Below are 23,237 nucleotides of genomic sequence, written 5' to 3'. Positions count from 1 at the left end.
AGTCTTTCTTTCTTTAAAATTCTGGGAGGCGCTTTCTTCTAACAGACCTAAATATACCCCAAATCTAGTGTGTGGCCCTGATCCATGCACCAGCCTGATCATATTTGATCATATTGTGTTTTTTGTTGGTTTGTTCTGTTTTTGTTTGTTTTTATCTTTTTCTTTTTTTTTTCCTCTTTCTTTTTTCTTTCTTTCCCTTTCTTTTCCCCTGGTTTCAGGTCTTTTCTGATTTGTTTAGAGTATATTTTCTGGGAAGGTTGTTACCCTGTAGCATTTTGTTCTCTCATTCACCTATTCTTCTCTGGACAAAATGACAAGATGGAAAAAATCACCTCAACAAAAAGAACAGGAGATAGTACCATCTGCCAGAGACCTACTCAGTACGGACATTAGTACGATGCCAGACCTAGAGTTCAGAATCATGATTTTAAAGATACTACCTGGGCTTGAAAAAAGCATGGAAGTTATTAGAGAAACCCTTTCTGGAGAAATAAAAGAACTAAAATCTAACCAAGTCAAAATCAAAAAGGCTATTGATGAGGTGCAATCAAAAATGGGGGCACTAACTGCTAGGATAAATGAGGCAGAAGAGAGAATCAGCGATATAGAAGACCAAACGATGGAAAATAAAGAGGCTGAGAAAAAGAGAGATAAACAACTACTGGATCACGAGGGCAGAATTCAAGAGATAAGCGATACCATAAGACGAAACAACATTAGAATAATTGGGATCCCAGAAGAAGAAAGAGAGAGAGGGGCAGAAGGTATATTGGAGGAAATTATAGCAGAGAACTTCCCTAATGTGGGGAAGGAAACAGGCATCAAAATCCAGGGGGCACAGAGAACCCCTCATAAGATCAATAAAAATAGGTCAACACCCCGACATCTAATAGTAAAACTTACGAGTCTCAGACACAAAGAGAGAATCCTGAAAGGAGCTCAGAGAAGAGATCTGTAACCTATAATGGTAGAAATATTAGATTGGCAACAGACCTATCCACAGAGACCTGGCAGGCCAGAAAGGACTGGCATGATATATTCAGAGCACTAAATGAGAAAAAAATGCAGCCAAGAATACTATATCCAGCTAGGCTCTCATTGAAAATAGAAGTGGAGATCAAAACCTTCCAGGACAAACAAAAACTAAAGGAATTTGCAAACACGAAACCACCCCTACAAGAAAAATTGAAAGGGGTCCTCTAAGGAAAGAGAGAACCTAAAAGCAGCATAGACCAGAAAGGAACACAGACAATATACAGTAACAGTCACCTTACAGGCAATACAATAGCACTAAATTCATCCTTTCAATAGTTACCCTGAATGTGAATGGGCTGAATGCCCCAATCAAAAGACACAGGCTATCAGATTGGATTAAAAAACAAGACCCATCGATACGCTGTCTGCAAGAGACTCATTTTAGACCCAAAGACACCCCCAGATTGAAAGTGAGGGGGTGGAAAACCATTTACCACTCTAATGGACACCAAGAGAAAGCTGGGGTGGCAATCTTATATCGGACAGATTCGATTTTAAACCAAAGACTGTAATAAGAGATGAGGAAGGACACTATATCCTACTTAAAGGGTCTATCCAACAAGAAGATCTAACAGTTGTAAATATCTATGCCCCTAAGATGGGAGCAGCCAATTATATAAGGCAATTAATAACAAAAGCAAAGAAACACATTGACAACAATACAATAATAGTGGGGAACTTTAACACCCCCCTCACTCAAATGGACAGATCATCTAAGGAAAAGATCAACAAGGAAATAAAGACTTTAAATGACAAACTGGACCAAATGGACTTCACAGACACATTCAGAACATTCCATCCCAAAGCAATGGAATGCACATTCCTCTCTAGTGCCCATGGAACATTCTCCAGAATAGATCACATCCTAGGTCACAAATCAGGTCTCTACTGGTACCAAAAGATTGGGATCATGCCCTGCATATTTTCAGACCACAATGCTTTGAAACTAGAACTCAATCACAAGAGGAAAGTCGGAAAGAACTCAAATACATGGAGGCTAAAGAGCATCCTACTAAAGAATGAATGGGTCCACCAGGAAATTAAAGAAGAATTAAAAAAATTCATGGAAACCAATGAAAATGAAAACACAAGGATTCAAAATCTTTGGGATGCAGCAAAGGCAGTCCTAAGAGGAAAGTATATAGCAATACAAGCCTTTCTCAAGAAACAAGAAAGGTCTCAAATACACAACCTAGCCCTACACCTAAAGGAGCTAGAGAAAAAACAGCAAATAAACCCTAAACCCAGCAGGAGAAGAGAAATAATAAAGATCAGAGCAGAAATCAATGAAATAGAAACCAAAAGAACAGTAGAACAGATCAAGGAAACTAGGAGCTGGTTCTTTGAAAGAATTAACAAGATTGATAAAACCCTGGCCAGACTTAACAAAAAGAAAAGAGAAAGGACCCAAATCAACAAAATCATGAATGAAAGAGGAGAGATCACAACCAACACCAAAGAAATACAAATAATTATAAGAACATATTATGAGCAACTCTGTGCCAGCGAATTAGATAACCTGGAAGAAGTGGATGCATTCCTAGAGATGTATCAAACACCAAAACTGAACCAGGAAGAAATAGAAAACCTGAACAGACCTATCACCACTAAGGAAATTGAAGCAGTCATCAAAATCTCCCAACAAACAAAAGCCCAGGACCAGATGGCTTCCCAGAGGAATTCTACCAAACATTTAAAGAAGAATTAATACCGATTCTTCTGAAACTCTTCCAAAAAATAGAAATGGAAGGAAACTTCCAAATTCGTTTTATGAGGCCACCATTACCTTGATCCCCAAACCAAAGACCCCATCATAAAGGAGAACTCCAGACCAATATCCTTGATGAACAGGGATGCAAAAATTCTCACCAAAATACTAGCCTATAGGATCCAACAGTACATTAAAAGGATTATTCACCACGACCAAGTGGGATTTATCCCTGGGCTGCAAGGTTGGTTCAACATCCACAAATCAATCAACGTGATACAATACATTAACAAAAGAAAGAACAAGAATCATATGATCCTCTCAATAGATGCAGAAAAAGCATTTGACAAGGTACAGCCTCCTTTCTTGATCAAAACTCTTCAGAGTATAGGGATAAAGGGTACATACCTCAATATCATAAAAGCAATCTGTGAAAAACCCACAGCGAATATCATTCTCAATGGGGAAAATCTGAGAGGTTTCCCCCTAAGGTCAGGAACGCAGCAGGGATGTCCACTATCACTGCTGCTATTCAACATAGTATTAGAAGTCCTAGCCACAGCAATCAGACAACAAAAAGAAATCAAAGGCATCCAAATCGGCAAAGAAGAAGTCAAACTCTCACTGTTTGCAGATGATATGATACTTTATGTGGAAAACCCAGAAGACTCCACCCCAAAACTGCTAGAACTCATACAGGAATTCAGTCAAGTGGCAGGATATAAAATCAATGCACAGAAATCAGTGGCATTCCTATACACCAACAACAAGACAGAAGAGAGACAAATCAAGGAGTCGATCCCATTTACAATTGCACCCAAAACCATAAGATACCTAGGAATAAATCTAACCAAAGAGGCAAAGGATCTGTACTCAGAAAACTATAAAATACTCATGAAAGAAATTGAGGAAGACACAAAGAAATGGAAAAACGTTCCATGCTCATGGATTGGAAGAACAAACATTGTGAAGATGTCAATGCTACCTAGAGCAGTGTACACATTCAATGCAATCCCCATCAAAATACCATCCACTTTTTTCAAAGAAATGGAACAAATAATCCTAACATTTGTATGGAACCAGAAGAGACCCCGAATACCCAGAGGAATGTTGAAAAAGAAAAGCAAAGCTGGCGGCATCACAATTCTGAACTTCCAGCTCTATTACAAAGGTGTCATCATCAAGACAGTATGGTAATGGCACAAAAACAGACACATAGATCAGTGGAACAGAATAGAGAGCCCAGAAATGGACCCTCAACTCTATGGTCAACTAATCTTTGACAAAGCAGGAAAGAATGTCCAATGGAAAAAAGACAGTCTCTTCAACAAATGGTGTTGGGAAAATTGGACAGCCACATGCAGAAGAATGAAATTGGACCATTTCCTTACACCACACACAAAAATAGACTCCAAATGGTTGAAAGACCTAAACGTGAGACAGGAGTCCATCAAAATCCTAAAGGAGAACACAGGCAGCAACCTCTTTGACCTCAGCTGAAGCAATTTCTTCCTAGAAACATCGCCAAAGGCAAGGGAAGCAAGAGCAAAAATGAACTATTGGGATTCATCAAATAAAAAGCTTTTGCACAGCAAAAGAAACAGTCCACAAAACCAAATGACAACCGACAGAATGGGAGAAAATATTTGCCAATGACATATCAGATAAAGGGCTAGTACCCAAAATCTATAAAGAACTTATCAAACTCAACACCCAAAGAACAAATAATCCAATCAAGAAATGGGCGGAAGACATGAACAGACATTTTTCCAAGGAAGACATCCAAATGGCCAACAGACACATGAAAAAGTACTCAACATCACTCGACATCACGGAAATCCAAATCAAAACCTCAATGAGATACCATCTCACACCAGTCAGAATGGCTAAAATTAACAAGTCAGGAAATGACAGATGTTGGCGGGGATGCAGAGAAAGGGGAAGCCTCCTACACTGTTGGTGGGAATGCAAGCTGGTGCAGCCACTCTGGAAAACAGTATGGAGGTTCCTCAAAAAGCTGAAAATAGAGCTACCTTACCCCAAAGATACAAATGTAGGGACCCGAAGGGGCACCTGCACCCCAATGTTTATAGCAGCAATGTCCACAACAGCCAAAATGTGGAAAGAGCCAAGATGTCCATCGACAGATGAATGGATAAAGAAGTGGTATATATATACAATGGAATGTTATGCAGCCATCAAAAGGAATGAGATCTTGCCATTTGCAATGACATGGATGGAACTGGAGGGTGTTAAGCTGAGTGAAATAAGTCAATCAGAGAAAGACATGTATCATATGACCTCACTGATATGAGGAATTCTTAATCTCAGGAAACCAACTGAGGGTTGCTGTAGTTGGGGTGGGGTGGGAGGGATGGGGTGGCTGGGTGATAGACATTGGGGAGGGTATGTGCTATGGTGAGCGCTGTGAATTGTGCAAGACTGTTGAATCACAGATCTGTACCTCTGAAACAAATAATGCAATATATGTTAAGAAAAAAAAAAAGAAGAAGATAGCAGGAAGGGAAGAATGAAGGGCGGGAAATCAGATAGGGAGATAAACCATGAGAGACGATGGACTCTGACAAACAAACTGAGGGTTCTAGAGGGGAGGGTGGTGGGGGGATGGGTTAGCCTGGTGATGGGTATTAAAGAGGGCACGTTCTGTGTGGAACACTGGGTGTTATGCACAAACAATTGAATCATGGAACACTACATCAAAAACTAATGATGTAATGTATGGTGATTAACATAACAATTAAAATTTAAAGACAAAAAAATGTTATTGGGGAAAACAAAACATAAAAATCCTCCCCTACCTCTCCTATTGAGTACTGTTGGGGCATGAAGAATGTCAGTGTTACTCCTTTCCACATGGCACAAACAATTAGGTACACAACCAAACATCTCATTAATGTCATTAGCATCCTCTTCACGTGCCAACCTCCGTCTAGTCCTAATAGCAGTATTTCTCTTGCAACAAAAGCGTGTGAAAGGCCAGGGTCACGGACTGGGAAGAATGGGACCCCAGCTACAGCTGCCGCCCTTGCCAGTGACTAGGTCTGTGACCTTGAGCAAGTGACCCCTGAGCTTTGGTTGCCTCCCAAATAAAACAAGGTGATTAGAATGACCAGCGTGAGATGAGTGGATCTCCTTCAGTCACACAGGCTGATACTTTGAAAATACAGTTTCACCATGTGATGGGAAAGACAAGCCTAGAACAATACAATTCTGTAAATGCTCCCAACAATGTCTGCTGAAAAGACCTCGCCTTTGTTGAGGGCACATCCTGGATGTGGCAAGGTTCTTGCAGTTAAATTCTACCCGAGGCATGCTTTAGTGGCATGGTTCAAGTTCAAGAAGGACGTACTTTTAACTCCTTCTCCATGAAAAGAGAGACAGATAAAGATTTTGTAAAATTGCCCAACAGGGGGAAAACTCAGAATTTCATGCAATTATATGGTTCCTGAAGGTTCTACTAATTGAATTACCATAGGCGTCTGTTGGGCATTCCTGGCCATGTCCCCTATAATTCCATTAGTATTACCTCTGTGGATCCTATAAATGCCATTAACATAAGGCAGATATTTGCTTTCAATAAGATAACACAGATGATTTTGTCTAATTGTCTCTCTAATCCCTCCCCCACACAGCCTGGGAAATCACTTGCAATTGCTCAAATCCAGGCATTTTTTATTGCTGATCAAAACTGCTTTGGAAACATGACAGCGTTATTTAGGAGGTTTGGCTCCTTCCCTTCACCCATCACATGCTCTTGTCTTCTGACCGTGCTCTCTTCTTCCAGCAGGATGAAATGAACCATTCGTACTGATATCCCGACATCGGATAGGGAGGAAGGAAAAGAGTGGACAGAGCCTGTCCCAGTCCTCACGACACCACCTGGGAACACAGGACTGATCTCTTGAGCAGTTTATGCCTCACAGCTCACATGGCTTTCCTCTTCCAAGTTTCTTCTCCCCCACCCACCAGTGGTGTGCTATTGGTTGAGTAGTTACATCCCCTGGAACAGGCTCGCTCTGCTGCCCCTGTAGGGCTGGCTCTTACCATTCAGTCATACCTGTTATTCTTGGGCTATTCAGTCTTGGATATTCCTAAATCTGGTGTGTTTTTAAGTTATTCAGGGCCTTTGCTTTTTTACCTTATGTTTTCCACTACCTGATTACTTACTCATTTCTGCATATTGGCTGAGCAGGGTAAAACTTGATTTCTTTTGCCCTTGCTCATTGCTCCAAGGAGATATTTATAGGAAGGCTTGGGTGAAATAAGTTTAAGTGTTCTGTGAATTGCATTTATTCATGTTCCAACCCACCAGTATAAATAATCCAAAGTTGAACCTAAGGTCAGCCCGTGGTCAGTGGTAGTATAAAACTTGAAAATCAGTTGTACCAGGGAAATGACTGATGTTCTTAATAAGAATAGAACTTGGATGGGCTCATTTCCTCTCCACAAATCAACATATATATATAGACCTAGGCAGTGTAGCAAGGGGAAAAAAAATAAGTTAGACTGAGTTTGGGACCAGACGGCTTTCACAGTGGGCCTCTGTCATCTCACTTATATCTCTGCAAATCACTTCCCTCTTAGACTAATCCTTTGATAATTACCAGCCCCATGCCCCCACAGTCAAAGGGGGCCTGCACGGGCACAGAGGGGCATGAAGCCATGTACAGCTGGCCATCAATGAATGATTCCCAGTCTCTTGTCTCAGCTGCAAAAGGTTTACCCTTTCCATGTTAAGGGAGGTGCAAATCAAAACATTCTTAACTTTATGAGATTGGTGAGGAATCTCCATCAAAGGTGGGGAGTAATGAGAGGAAATGAGACCCCCTATTATCTCTGTTCATAACAGAGCAATTATTAGAATAATTGCTCCACTAGTGATCACGAATCCTACACTTAAACTTCTTTCTCCATTATTTTCATTATTCCAATTGATCGATGCCACTTTTAAACCTATTTGAAAGAAATATGGTCTCTCATTATAATCTTTTATTTGTTAATGGAAGATTAAACCAAGATACGTACCAAAGAAAATCTGAGAAGAAATACATATTTCATGTGACACAGAAAATAGATCTGATCTTTGTAAGGAAGGGCTAGCTGCTATAAATTTTTAGTTACAAAATATGTAGCTAGACAACTGCAAATTTTTGTGTTTCCAATCTGGGTTTCCTCTGTATACATTCTAGGTGAAAGACACAGGAATCAAATGAACCGGCTTCGGAAAGGGACTGCCAGGCCGTTAAGTCCTATGTCCCCAGGGGCTACTGTAGTTTGTCCCCATCCTCGTACTCTCCAGAGTTTCATCCAGTTTCGTTTGAAATGTCTTAAGCAATGCATTTCCCAGAGGAAAAGGTCTGGGGAACAAAGCTTGCTGTTAGAAAGCCTTCCTGACATAAGCCCTCCTTGCTGCTCTTTTGAAATTCAACCCCAGAAATGCTCTATGCGCAAATTACTACTTGTTCCAATTAGGACACAAGTTTTGATAGGACTTTTTAGCAATAAGACCCTGGGTTAGTAAACTAGTGTTCTGTGGCTCAGAAGCCAATGGAGACATTTTACTTTCGTGGAAGGATAATGCTTTTTGGACGCATAATGACACAGCCAGGCCCCTCTGCAACATGAAGGCGTTGGGTCTTCTCTTGACTATTGAGGGGAAACATTGGACTTTTGCTCATTGGCTTGGGATGATACCCTAACAAGAGATAACATTTCTGGGCCAAGAAACTGTGCTAAACTCTGAATTACCTCACTTAATCTTCACCATAGCCCCATGAGGGAGATGCCGTGGTCATCAACATTGGCTGTATGAAGAAGTTTCAATCTGGTAAGTGACTCACTCATGATCACATAACTAGTAGAGCCCAGAACTGAAACCAGGTCATCTGACTCTAGAGTTCTAACCACACCTTGGGTCCAAGCAGACAGACTGGAACCCCAAAGCTCGCTCCCCATCCCGTAAAAATACAGTTCATTAGTGAAGGAGGAACCCTAAGATGGTCTGGTCTGCCTATAGCTGCTTCAGAGGGGATCCACATGCTTTTCCTGACTGACTCCCACCAGGGGAAGAAAGAAAAGAGAGAACAGGAGCCTGCCAACCTTGACAGATGGCGCGTAGGCTGTTCTGGAGATGGGAAGAGAGAGATTTTTGCTGGCTGACAAAGAACAAGGGGAAAAGATTGGAGAGAAGTGTGACATAAGCAGAAAGAGCTAAACTTGAAATACATGTGGTGGAGAAGACTGAGGGATAGAGACTGATCTAGGACAGATGGGTAAACAGACTTAAAAGGACATTATTTTAAATGCCACATAACTCCAGTCTAGTGAGGAAAAGGGAGTAAGGAGACACAATCAGAAATGAGAGAAGTAAGTTCCTCTCCATGGTGTTTCTGTGGTCTCTCAATGGAAAGATTCAAAAGACCTGTGATTGGGTCCCTCCACCCCCACCCCCAAGCAGTTGAAGATCCATGTTCATGTCCAAAGGAAACTTGTCCTGTCGTTCCCTGCAGAGCGAAAGATGGGAACTTCCTGAGGAAGTTTAAAATTGTATCATCAGTCCTATTCATCATCAACTGAGGTCCAGAAAGGGGACGTTAAAATGGAACGGAATTTCTGTTCAGTTGAAACTTATGGCTGAGCCACCTGTTACCAAGCTCCAAGGAGCCCTCCCAAATCTTGGCTGAGGGACCACTGATGGTGCGATCAGTGTCCCAAATACTCTCCTTGTGTTTTCCCTCATAAGGCTAGCTTAAGTTATTTCTGCACACGACTTCACGTTAAGATGGTTTATTCATGAGATTGCCGTAGGAGACAGGAGATAGACAACCTGCTTCTGTGGGGGTCTCTCTGGAGATTGGCAGTTGCACAGTATGTTACTCCATCAGGTTCTATTAGGACAAAACATCTCAATGTAGAGGCCTCTGTTTAAACTAATGATCAGTGCTGTGTAGGTCCCAATTTGAGAAGCATTTATATTGATAAATTTGCTTGAAGAAAAAAAAAAAACAAAAAAACAACCAAAGATTCTTCAGCACCAGACAGGGCAGGTCTGCCTTAAGGAGAACAGATCAGTATCTTTGTCTGTTGGATCTGCAACAAGCCTGAAGTAATTTACCATCCTAAAGGTAATTGACCATCAGTGGCTGTGGTTCTTCTCAGGAAGACATCGGGGCAACCAAATTAATCATTCTGCCATCTCTCTATACCATTCACTGTGGACAGGTGCTTCACCAGAGGCAGAACTGTCCTGGATCCCATTCTGGAAGGTTTGGTTACTAAAGAACCTGATTACCAAATGGACCTTGGGAGATAACTCGATGGCAGAAAATCTTGCTGACTGTATCATAATAAAATTACTTTTTTCAGGTATTTTTATTCAGCTTCCTTAATAGAAGTTTTTGGTCATTTGTTTGGATTTGTGGAATCAAGTTTAATTGGGAACCATTACTTTTAATTAAGGTCACATAATGTGTAACTGTAATTCTTAATTTGCATTAAGACTTTTAAAATGTTTTGTCACCGTTAGGACTGCGCTGAGTTTCAGTCGTGTCTGTCCCTTGTCCTCCTACATCATAGCCTTTTTCACCTTCCCAGAAATTCTTTTGAGCTGCAGATTTCCCTACAATTAATTTGTGCTTTGTCCTGAGTTAGCTTAATTGAAAATATTAAACAGTAAAACTTAGAAAAGAGTGTCTTACAAAGGTAAAGGTAGGGGCACCTGTGTGGCTCAGTCAAACTTCTGACTCTTGATTTCAGCTCAGGTCATGATCTCAGGGCCCTGGTATCAAGAGCCCCACATCAGCCTCCCTGTGCAGAGTCTGCTTGTCCCTTTCTCTCTGCCTCTCCTCTGGCTAGGGTGTGTGTGCACATGGGTGAGTGCACGCTCTCTCCTAAATAAATAAATAAATCTTTTTTTTAAAAAAAGGTACAGGTAAAGAGGGTGAATTTTACTGTAAACCTAGATGCTGCAGTTTCTGCTTTTATAAAAAGGAACTCTCAGGAAAGATAGGTATGGCTTTATTTTCTATAAACAGTTACGGAGTTCTTAACCTATGCATGACACTGAGTAGGGAGCTCTGGGATCTGGCACAAATGTAAAGATGGTACACTCTCTAAACTCTCAAGGAGCCTACCGTGGGATAAAACAAGGATACCTTGGAAGTTAAGAAGTGATGTCAGAGTTAAATAGGTCTCAAAGAGCTATTAAACAAAATATAATGATTTCCCACTATGGGGAAAATTCTCCCGATTGCCACGTGACTCACTTTCCCACCTTCTTGTGGTCTTCACTCAAATGTTACCTTGTCACTGAGTCCTTCCCTAACCGCCCCATGTAACTGTGCAACCCTCCTCTGTTCCAGTCTGCCCTGCTATATTTTTTTCTCATAGCACTTACTACCATCCAACAAAAAATACAACTCACTTATTCATAATGACTCTTGCTTATTTTCTGTCTCCTCCCACAAAAATATAAGCTCCATAAGGGCTGGGATATTATTTTTTGTCTATTTTGTTCACTGCTATATCTCTGGCTCCTAGAAAATGCCTGACAACTTGGAGAAGCTCAATAAATATTTGTTACTCTCGTTATATGAACTTGGAATTGAGCTAGATAGAATGAATAGGAAACTCAGTAAGGTACAGTACCTGCTCTAAGGAACTCACAAAATGATACTAACAACAAAGATAAATAATAAATAGCAACAAAGATAGTTATTCATTGAGCAATGGGCCTGTCACTGTACTGAGTTCATTATTTCACTATTTCACTATTTCATTTATTTTCTACAATAATCCTTTTAGACAGATATTATCTCCATTATATTGGTAAGAAAACAAAGGCTCAGAAAATTTAAATCATTGGTCCCAGATAACACAGCAAGAAAGAGGTTGTGCTGGAATTTCTGCTCAAGATTCTCTCTCTCCAAATCCATGGTTTATTTTATCCTTTTAATGATGGAACTTCCCCAAACATATACAAGAGTGGAAAGAATCATATTATGAACCCCTCTGTACACCCCACTCAGCTGCAAACCAACACTGATAAATCCATTGCCAACCTTCCCAGAGTTTATGATCTTCACCACTTGCTATATGACCAAATAAGTGGAATAGAAATTTTGCTCCTATGAGCAGAAGAGCAGGACTTTCCACACGAGAATGCTTTGGGAAACCTTCATAACGTCTGCTTTGGTTAAACTCCTCTCCTCTCCTTTTCCTCCTTGCTCCTGATTATCCAGGCTTCATGGGAAGCCCCCAGGAAAGGAATGCTCAGTCCCTGCTCTAGTCGTGATCCTGGGCTCGGCAGAGACCTGATCCAAAGGAAAATTACATGAGAAGAACTCATTCTGGCGAGTGTACATGCTCAGTTTGGGAAGGAGGACTTTTCCACTGAGCTCATTACTGCCAAGGGGTTTCAGGGTCCACAGGAACAAGTTCAGAAAGAGAGAGACCTTGGAAGTAGCCAACGACAGACCAGCTCGCTCTACGAGCTTCTGGGGCTGGTGCCTGATGGCAGGTCATCATCCCAGATGCACAAAAGCCTTTTCTGCTAAGGGATGCACATGAAATACTGTAGCAGGAAACGGTTGACTTATGAGAGCCACCAATTTTGGGGTGTAAGAGGAGGTGCTGGGAAGGCTTATTTCCAAGGATCCTGATGTGATTGTAGGCAGCTCCTTCCAAGCTTCCATTATTGAGGAGCCAGTCCTCCATTGTCCCTCCTGCCTTCCTTCCTCTCACATCCCTCCCACGTGTTTGAGAGGAGGAATCGGGGCTGTAGGCAAGACAGATCTGACCAGGGTTCAGACTCTACTTCTCCCACTTATGTGACCTCAGGCTAACAACAGATCTGCCTCAATTTCAGCTTCCTGATCTTAAAAGGGGGAACTGTATAGTTTACCTCTGTAGAGTGTCTAAAAGGATGCTCGGCACATGTTAGTTCTTTGGAAATCAGGGGTGGGAAATCCTCCACTATTGGCATGTGATACTCTCCAGCTTTCATTAATGAAGAAGATACAAAGTTCCCCAGTGGGACATGTCCATAACTAGCATTATTCATATTTTTACAAAGAAGGAAATGAAAGTCACCAAAACTCCTGGCTGGATTGTAAGTCCCAGTGACCCACATCCCACATGCATTTTGGAAGAGATCCAGGATCTGGGAGCCATGATGTATCTTTCTCAATTCCCTCTCACTCCCCAGGACCATACTTTGACCTCTGGTTATCTCATTAACACCTTTGAAGGAGCTGACAAGAAAGGTCTATTCCTGCCACTGTGTCATCCTCAGGCCCTGATGATACAAGAGGTTGAAGGTACCTTCCCTGTGTCAAGCACTGGGATAAGCACTATGTATATAAATATAAATATAAATAAATAAATGAATAAATAAATACACACACACACACACACACACACACACACACCAATTCATTCCTTATGACAATGCAGGTGTCGTTAGTCTGCCTTCTCTTTTCAAATTAAGATTAGGAAACAGAGAGCCAAAGATGTGAAGTAGTGGCCAAAAGCCAAAATTGGAATTGTGTCACCCAGCCCGGCTGGCCCTTGCAGGGACTCCTCCGATGCTCAGGAACATGAAGGGGTTGCGACTAGGCTAGAGTGACAAGGGCCAGGCTATCGCATTCCATATCAAGGTGTCAGCAGGATGGCCAGATCTTCAGCCCCCTCCGTTTCTTTGGTAGGCAAAGGATTCTGCATCTAATTGCTCTCCATGAATCATCCTTGTCAGGTTGTTTTGCTAAGCATATTTTGTGTTTAAGTACAGCAAAATCTTTCAGAGGTTCAGGAGGCCATTACAATAAGTTCTCTGATGAATAAGGGGCAATGATCCCAGGCCCTCTTGCAGGAAGAGAATCCTGAGGCACTGAGGTAGCTGGAGCTGTCATTCCTCCCTGGCAGAAATTTCTAGAACCTTGCTACTGCAGGAGAGGCTGTCTGATAGAGCAGATACCAGGACAGGCTCTTGAAGCAGACTGCTTGGGTTCAGATCACATTCTGCTACTTCCCAACTCTGTGATCTTGAGCAAATATTAGCCTCTCAGTTTCATCCTCAGTGAAATGGGGATATAGTGTCTAACTCACAGGGTTATTCTGAGAAGTAAATGAGCTAGTACATATTAAAAATGTAGAACAGTCCCTGGTAAATACTGAATGCTTAACAAATGATGGCTACTATAACAAACACTTCTCCAAACTACAACCACTTCCCCTGGCCAGCAATTCCTCCAATGCCACACTCATTTTGTTCAGTCTCTCCTCTGGAAATGGGGTTAATAGTAGAGCTGGGTTGCAGGATCGCGCTTGTCTAGTAGATGCTGACCACTCCTTCATGACAATGCTTTCCATACAGAATCTATCCAAATTGAATAGGTGTTTAGCCATAAAATTAAAGAATTAAAAGTTTTAAGGTCAAGACGTATTGGAAATATTTGGCTAAATAAAGTGAAAGTGTGTTTATTGCAGAACTTTTTAGAACCTCTAACCTGCTAAGTGCATTGTCAGCCTCCAACTGTGTATGAGCGGGTGGGTGGGAAGAAAAGTACTGTGTCCCCAACTCTTCCAAACATAGACCTTATTTCCTTCAAGACACCCATTGACTACTTCAGGGACCCTAATGTTCTACCAAACCGAATTGGGTAACATTTAATTCAGCTTGCCTTCAAATGGTGTTTCTCAAAGTGTGGTCTTTATATCATCTACTTATTAAAACGCAGTTTTCTGAATTTTATACCAGACCTATAGAATCAGACTCTCTGAAGGAGGAGATGAAAATTCTGCATTTTAACAAGCTCCCCAGGTGCACATTAAATTTTGAAAAGCACTGCATTAAAGAAAACCCTTCCCTGATTTTGGATTTCTATACATTTGAAATCCTGAATACTAAATTTTCCGTAATAGAAAGGATACTTGTTAACTTCCCAGAAAAACCATATTTTATTTAATGAAAAGTGGATGCTGTGGGGGTAGATGATGAGGTTTGTTTAATTGCATAAACATTAAAAGTTTTTCCTGTGCTAGATAGAAGACTCGGATCCTGGCTACAAGTGTTTATTGCCTGTAACTGAGAAGAGAACCAGGGACCCAGCTCAGTTGCTTGGGGATAGTCACCTTAGTAGTCAAGTTCACATGGGAAATAGGGGGCTCCTTCTGGGAATCAGAGTAGGGAGTAGGAGAATTAATTTCTCTTCTAAATGGCTCAGCCACAAATGAACCACCAAGATACTGTTTTGTTTTTGATATCCAGAAAGAAATGTAGTAGAGAACAGGACAAAGAAGTCAGATAAAGCAATGGATGAGAGCAGGAAGTAGGGAGGGGAAACCTAATAGCTAGATGAATAATGGGAAGAGAAAAAAAGCCCAACCCTGCTGACTCTGTTCAGTTTAAGGTGAGAAATAACAGGATTAGAATGTCAAATTGCTGAGTGTGGCAGACCTGAACCATAAACCTTCTCTAAGCTATTCAGCTTTTTTCCTCCTCAGTCACTTATTAAATATTGCCTTGAAAGAAATAAAATAAAATAATTTAAAAAAAAAGCCAAAGGCTTTTTTTGAGTCAAACAGAAAGTATGTCATTAGCTTGTCATGGGGCTGGGTACCTGGCTGACCTATGCTAGGAGCTGAAAGTAGGGGGCTTTCTGGGAGGGATATCAAGATAATAGAGAGCTTGCCTCCATCTTAAACTTTTCATAATCACTTTTTATTTCATGTACAACCTCTAGTATCTTATTTTCACATGTAATCTCTTTGCCCTAACTAGTAGTCATGGAAAATAGGTGGGATTTCCCCCTCCCGAGGGTAAACCAGAGGATGCTGAAGCGTGCTATAAATAGTAACCAAAGTCCAGAAAGCATCTGTGTGTCCAACAGGAGAAACGACCAAGCAAACTCACCAAGTCAGGGTGGCCGAGCAATTCAGTGTTCTTTGCACTAGCCTCACCTTTTCTCCAGATAATATCTCTAAAACTGTTTGCTTTCTTGCACATAAAACTTGCTATACAGGTAGGTTCCTAAGTCTGTTCTTGCTCATTTCACGAAAACACAGTGTGTGTGTGTTCCAAGCTTGGTGGTTGGTATCTTTATGATAAAATATCTGACTCTAGCACCTGAGGCCACAAGGAGTCCATTTGTCATTTCAGTCTCCTATGTGGAATGGGGCTGCCACCCAAATAAGGATTTAACCAACTAAAAGCCCTAACAGAGATATCACTGGCCCTGTGTTCTTCTGTTGTTTGCCTGAGCAAAATCCATCATTGCTCTATATGCATATGGCATGTGTCAACTGTTTTAAAATTAGCCAATTTTCCTAAGCATAAAAATGGATTTCTGTCACATCACATGAACCATATATCACAGAAACAAACCAGTTTTTGTTGTGGCCTTTTTTTTCTTTTCAAAATGCATTAAGTCTTTTTAAGTCACTGCCAAATCCATTTTGCTCACTGCATTTGTGACATACATTTAAAGAAACCAAGCAGAGTAAAAAACAAAACAAAACAAACAAACAAAAATCCAAAAAGCTCATGCAGTGCTGTCACCTGGAAAGAAATCTAGTTCATTAGGAAACCAACCACACCTAGGAGGCTGGATCGCTTCACTTGCTTCTAAATAATAAATACAGCATTTGTATGCTGCCCTGAACTGAACGTTTGGGATAGGGCAAAAATGATAAAAAATAAAAATAAGATGATTAAGAAAAAGATCTGTCAATTACTGAGCCCTCTGTACACACCAGACATTATGGGAAGTGCCAATTTTCCATTACTTCATTTCATACTCAAAACAATCCCGGGACATGAGTTTTACGATCTCCATTTTATAGATGTGGAAACTGAGGTTTGTGTGGTTAAGTAATTTGGCACAGTTGCAACTGGTACATAGCAGAGCCCGCCAAACACTGAATCCAGGTGAATCGTCCTCGAGTCTGTTCTCTTGATGACTAGATCATCTCATGTCTGAGTGAAAGGCCCTTAGACATAATACTGAGACAGCAGGGGGCATCTATGTCAACTCCTGCATTCCGGGCTTCTCCCCTTAATGAAGGTTATGGGGCGTTATTGTGGACTCTGCTATGCAGTCCCCACCTAGCTGCGGAGGAGGAGGCGTGAGAGACCGTGTCCCCTGTGTATGCCCACCACCAGCACAAAGCGCTGCTTTTAAGGATTGTGGATGCGAGCAGGTCTTCATGGGGAAATTCTGCCTGAGCGCCTGCATAATGCCCCCCACCCCAACATTTCTAAGATCAGGGGCAAAACAGCATAGGTACTGAATAGGCAGCTGTCTGCATGGTTCCTTTTGAGGGGCCTACAGTTCCCGTCCTCAAAAGGGAAAAACACGTGTCTCCTACTTGGGTTAAAATATGTGAATTTGTCTTTCCAAGTGCTCAAGTGTTAATTGAGAGGGCAGCACATTAAATCATTATTAGTCATTAATACTTCAGTACAAATTAGTTGATCAGGTTACTGAGAGGTGTGAAGGGCCCTGAGGGAAAGATTCTGTTTTGATGGAGGTGGCGGGGCGTTGCGGGGAGGGCTGACCGGTTGCTGCAGGGGCTGAGGAGGCTCTGGCATTCAAAGGGAGAACGGGTGGGGCAGGGAAGGAGGGCGGCCACAGAGCTGCTGCCGCCACCACCACCACCACCGACACACACACACACGACCCCCCCATCCGCCCGCCCCTGCCCCTTTGGAGTTTGCGGGACTGCACCTCCAGGCAAGGGTCTTGGGAGAAAGGAACTCTCCGCAAGCTCCCGGCAAGAGCCCGGCTTGCGCCTCGGTGGCCAGCGGGCCTGTAATGCAGCCTTTTGCCTCTAGGGGTCTCCAGTGCCCCGAGGCTTCGGGAGGACGTTGACCTTGCTCGGTTATCCCGCAGGGCTCAAATCCCAAAGGACAAGGATTGCGGAAGAGGAAAGAGGCGCGTGCCGGGAGCCCCCAGGGCTCCATCCCCCACCGGAACACTGCTCACCCACCTCCCCTGCTTCTGCCTGATGCCTTATTTATAGCACACGCTCAATGGCTGAACACCAGTGAGGGGGAGGCAGAAATTAACTGCCCCCGCATTCCTTACTGAGTGCCTAAGCATTCCCATACCTCAAGGGTATTCCAAGGACTTCCTTCCACAGCCCCACCCCACACTCTTCCAGTAAGCCCCAGCTCCAGGCTACCAGACCCCCGCTGAGCAGGAATCCCCCACACCCCCTCAGCCCAGCAGCCCGGTGCTCCGCGCTCTGCAGGAGGCCGGGCAGGGAAGTACAGAGCAGGGTCCTCCTCATCACCAAGGTCCTCCCTGCCCTTGGGGCTGGACCCCAATGGCCAGACCCTCCCTGAGGTTGGAGATGAGGAAGGAAAAGGATTGTGAGGGAGGACCACAGTCTGGGCGCCAGGAGACTTCAGTGCACTATGAAAGCAGAGTCAGTGAAGGCCAGAGGGTCCAGAGAGAGTTTTCCTGTAAAATCTCACAACTGAGGAGTAGTGGAAAAGGTAAAAACAAAACAAAACAAAGAAAAACCTTAGAGAGAGAGGCGATATTACTCCTGGACCCATGCTTGAAGAGGCCACAGAGGTTGGTTGGTGGCAAGCCTAACTCCTCTACTCACTGTGAGATCGTGGATAATTGACTGAACCTCTCTGTACTTCATTTTTCTCATCTTCAAAATGGGAATAATAATATCTACTTTGTAGGGATTTTTAAAAAATTAACCAAGAGCTGCTAGCCAGTAATAGTCCCCAGTAGTGCCTGACACACGGCAGGCATTTAAATTCATACACACTGGATTTCACGCATCTGCAATCGAGAACAAGAACGAACAACAGTCGTTTGTCCCAGGCTCACTGGAATTCACAAGTGTGTTGGGGCTGGTGAGGGTCTCATATTTTAAAATCAATTTCAATATGGCACCCATTATTTTAAATGAATCACAAGTCTTGCTTTTTAAAGGAATTCTGTAGTGTGGTGGTTTTCAGTGTGCTTTGAACAGACTTTAGATTCCAAGGAGGTGCCTCAGGGACCACTTGCGGATGAGAAAAGAGAAGTGACAGGCGGGGGAGCTCCAGGTCCCAAGGCCTGCTCCAATCAGGGAGGTCTGCTTTTATCTGTTTCATATATTGGGGTTCGAGGTATGGGTTTATTTGATTAGAGTCTTCTACTTATTTATTTATTTATTTAAAGATTTTATTTATTTGAGAGAGCAAGAGAGTGAGAGCATGAGCCAGAGAAGGGGCAGAGGGAGAGGGAGAGGGAGAAGCAGACGCCCCACTGAGCAGGGAGCCCAATGCGGGGGCTCAATCCTGGATCATGACCTGAGCCGAAGGCAGCCGCTTAACCGACTGAGCCACCCAGGCGCCCCTCCTACTCCTTTTTTGAAGGTTAAAAAACACTCTAATATATCCTTGTGTAAATCAGGGAAAACTTTTCCTCCAAGCCTAAGGACACTCAAATCATTTTATTTGTTTTAAAAGCCTGCTCTTCTGAAAATGGAGCATACCTATATCCAGAAACAGAGGTACTTGAAATATTCAGCCCACACATACGAAGTGCCCACTATATGTAAGGCATTGCACTTGAAACTTGGCAGCATTTCTGAACATGCACTAACTCTCTCGGACTGCCCCACAAATCCCCTGAGGGCTTAACAGTGCTTCCATGGGACTCCTGACTGATTGAGCCCAGACCTTGGAGCAGTTACCCTTACCTTGACCACAAAGCTACCCTTGCCCCTGGACATGACCTAAGACAGTGACAACTTTGCAAAGCCCAATGTCAAAGAGCAGAGCTCTGGGATCTGACAGACCTGGATTCAAGTTTGAGTTCCATCACTTCCAGGTTGTGTGACCTTGGATTAGCTGTTTCATCTCTCTGAACTTTAATGTCCTCATCTACAAACAGAAGAGAACACTCCTTCTCAGAGGGTTGTTAGATGATTAAATGAGACAGTGCCTGGAAAGCACTTAGCATGGTGCCTGGCATATGGTACGATTGCCAGGAAGTTCCTGACTCACTGGCATCTAACGGCATGTGCTGAAACTACTCGCTCTCACTGACCGCAGCTAAATGCCATCATTGCTCTCCACAAAAGTCAATGTCTGATGAGCTTGCCTACTCCGGGACATAAACACAGTAGCTGCCATTTGTTGATATTTTTCAGTCATTACCTTGAATCATCATGATATTTGTTCAAGATAAGGGGTTATTGTCGCCGTATGGGGATACTGCAGCTCTGAGAGGTTATGTAATGTGCCTGAGCTCACACAGCTAGTGAGTGACCCAAATTAGATTGAAGCCCAAGTTTGTCTGACCCAGAAATTGGGGGTCTTTTCTCCCCACCTTGCTGACTCTTAGAGCTTTCCTGCATAGAAGGCAGAGGGCATGGTGTGGGGGGCAAGAGTCCTGGGTCTCAAAGGCAACCCCTCTTCTTAATTTCAGTCTGTAAACAGGAATGATACTTACTCATAAAGGTTGTAATAAAAATTAAATGAGACAATATAAATGAAAATAAGCCTAGCACAATGTTTATCATAAAGTAGGCTTTGGATGTATATTAAATAGGTATGAACTTGTCCCACCCATTTTTTTAATTTACTAAAGAAATATTCATAGAGAAGAGATATATATACACATGTGTGTGTATGTATGTGTACATATGTGGTACGTTGTGTGTGAACATATATGTATGTATGCGTTTACGTATATATGTGTGTTTACATATATATAGATATACATACACATGAAAAATTGTAGCCGAAACTACCACCCAGGTCAGGAAAGAGAGTAACCCCCCCCTCCCCAACCCGCAGGCCCCTCCCTGATCAAATTCCCTTTTCTCCCTCCAGTCCAAGTCACTTTTTGTCTTGTTAAAAAATAATTTTCTTTTCCCCTTTTGCTCATGCCTCTGGGTTGTCTCCAGCCTTTTTGCTCTGCCTGCACCTGTCAGATCACTAAGGTTCTGAGTGACACGTCATTCACAGGAGAGAAGTGAAATAAAGTGGTTCAGCAGAGCTGGGATGCGTGTGCGTGTGTGTGTGTATGCATGCTTGTCCCTGCACCTTCTACCTTTCTGGAGAGCAGCAAACCAGACGCCTTGTGAGAAATGTCTTCAACCGAGAGAACAGAAGGGACAAGTGGACTGATATCAGGTAGAGGGTTTGGGGAACATTTGGACAATCTGTTGCTCCCCGAAATGGCTCAGGACTGAGGTCTCCCACCATCAGGCGACATGACAGCAGCTACAGCCTTGGTTACCACACAGCATACAATTTCTCTTCTCCCAGATTCTTCACTACCCTGGGATTTCTACCTTCCTCAATTGACAATCAGGTCTAAATTTAAATGTTTCCTCCTCGAAGAGACCTTCCCTGACCACCACCTCACTCACTCACTCACTCACTCTCTTGTATTTTTTTTTAAAGATTTTATTTATTTATTTGAGGGAGAGAGAGAATGAGAGATAGAAAGCACGAGAAGGAAGAGGGTCAGAGGGAGAAGCAGACTCCCCGCTGAGCAGGGAGCCCGACGTGGGACTCGATCCCGGGACTCCAGGATCATGACCTGAGCCGAAGGCAGTCGCTTAACCAAATGAACCACCCAGGTGCCCCTCACTCTCTTGTATTTTAATAATCTTCATTACCAGCACCCTAAACGATCTCATTTATTTGTTTACATGTCACTTCTTTTTCTGGATACCATAGTAATAAGCGATATTAGTTCAGAATCTAAACTGGGTTAGAATACCAGCTACCTGACTTATTAACTGTGTGACCTTGGACAAATGGTTTAACCATGCTGGGCCTCCAAGTCATCAGCTATAAAATGGGAATGTAGGATTTATTAAAATGGGAATTATAGGATCATTAGGTGAAGTCAATGAGTTAATGTATGTCAAGCCTTCAGCAAAACCTGACACATAAGTACTAGTAAACTATTAACTATTATCAGCAATCTTAATAATCATTATTATGATTATCATCCTATCTTCCCTCTAGAACATAAGCAACTTGAAGGCAGAGTTTTTAATCTGTTGTTTGCTGCTGAATCCCCAGTGCCTCAGGAGGGTACCTGGCACATATACCTAATAATATGCTGAATAAATATTTCCTGAGAAATATGTCTTTGAAACCCAATCCCAACCTTACCTTTGAATGCAGGAGGTAGCCATATAAACAAATCATTACAGTGTGGTGGGTACAGTGCAAAAACAGTCTGAGTGAGATGTGTAGGAGTACAGAGGAAGAGGCAATTAATTCTCAGAGTCTCAGGGAAGTGTTCACAGAGGAGATCACCTTTACAGAGTCTTGCAGGTCTGTAACCCTGGAGAAGCAAGACAGGGCAGGGGAAACAACAAGGCATACCAACAGCCCTGGAGCACAGAAGGAGCAGTCCGTTGTTTCAGGCAGCTCGAGTGCAAGTGGGGACTTGGAGAGAGGCTTGAGGAGGCTGCTAGACTGGCTTAGGAAGGGTCTCCTGTTTGTCGCGCTGAGACATTTGGCTTTTATTTTGACAGTAGTGGGGAGTCATTGGAGAATTACAATAAGGGGAGAAATATAATCAAGCTGACCATTTTGAAGGATCACCCTAGCTGCAGGGCAGAGAAGGAGACTGGACTGTCTAGGCTTTAAGAGAGGAAACAGGGAGCGTTGGGAGACTCCAGGTGAAAAGTCTGAGTGCCTGCTAAAAGAGTGGCGGGGGGTGGGGGTAGGGGGGAAGGATGGCTTTGAGAAACCATGAGGAGGTAGACCTTGTCAGGCCTCGGAGATTGATTGGATGCGGGGGTGCTGTGTGAGAGAAAGTGGAGCCCAGGACAGCCCGGATTTCTTAATTATGCCTCTGGGGGTTTGGGTGAGGCTTTAATCAAAGAAGGGAATTTGGAGAGGGGAATCATTTTATGTGTGAAATTGGTAAACAATGAGTTCACCTTTGGACATTTTAATCTCGGCACTATCAAAGCCGAGACCTGTGCTAGGATGGTGACATGTGTTGAGCATCTACCATGTGCCTGGAACTGTGTTTGGAACCTTATATAGTTTATCTTGTCTAACATTCAGAACAACACTTTCAGAGATGGGATATTATTACTTCTTATTTTCTAGATGAAGAAGCTGAGGCTCAGAGATGTAATATGCCCTTTTTTACATAGTTAACAATGGAGAACAGTAAGTAGACCAGTTTGAGTAAGCAAGACTGAATGAAGTGCCTACAAGAGAAGGATTAGAAAATAAAATAATAAAGATAATTTGGGGGCAGATCATGAAAAACTTGGAATGGAAATAATAACCACCCTACATTTTGCTCTGGTGAAAATCAGGTGAGAGAAAGCTTGTAAAACATTTTATAAACTCTAAGATGCTGAGCAATCATGAGGAGTTCGAATTGTGGCCAAACCGCATTGCAATGGATAATAATGAGATAATAATGAGTGAATTTTACAATGTTCAAATCTGTAATTATTAAACAAAATTCAATCA

The 23,237-nt window shown here is 42.6% G+C and overlaps 1 protein-coding gene across 3 annotated transcripts in view; it reads right to left on the bottom strand.

Moving 5' to 3' along the window:
• BRINP2 (BMP/retinoic acid inducible neural specific 2) overlaps nucleotides 1-23,237 on the bottom strand; it is a 114,089-nt gene that overhangs the window by 84,706 nt on the left and 6,146 nt on the right. The window contains exon 1 of one of the 3 annotated variants that reach the window (XM_073900055.1): nucleotides 19,571-19,614. The exons of the other annotated variants lie outside the window; for them this stretch is intronic. The gene's annotated coding sequence lies outside the window, so the exon portion shown is untranslated. Of the gene's footprint in view, nucleotides 1-19,570; nucleotides 19,615-23,237 lie in introns of those variants that run through there. 3 annotated transcript variants of the gene reach the window in all.

Source organism: Callorhinus ursinus, unplaced genomic scaffold (assembly GCF_003265705.2).
Source record: "Callorhinus ursinus isolate GAN/ISIS: 27379988/994484 unplaced genomic scaffold, GSC_fseal_2.0 scaffold13, whole genome shotgun sequence".
NCBI classification, from domain to species: Eukaryota; Metazoa; Chordata; class Mammalia; order Carnivora; family Otariidae; genus Callorhinus; species Callorhinus ursinus.
Note: the sequence above shows the minus strand (reverse complement) of the source record. Positions and strands in the feature narration are given on the sequence as shown.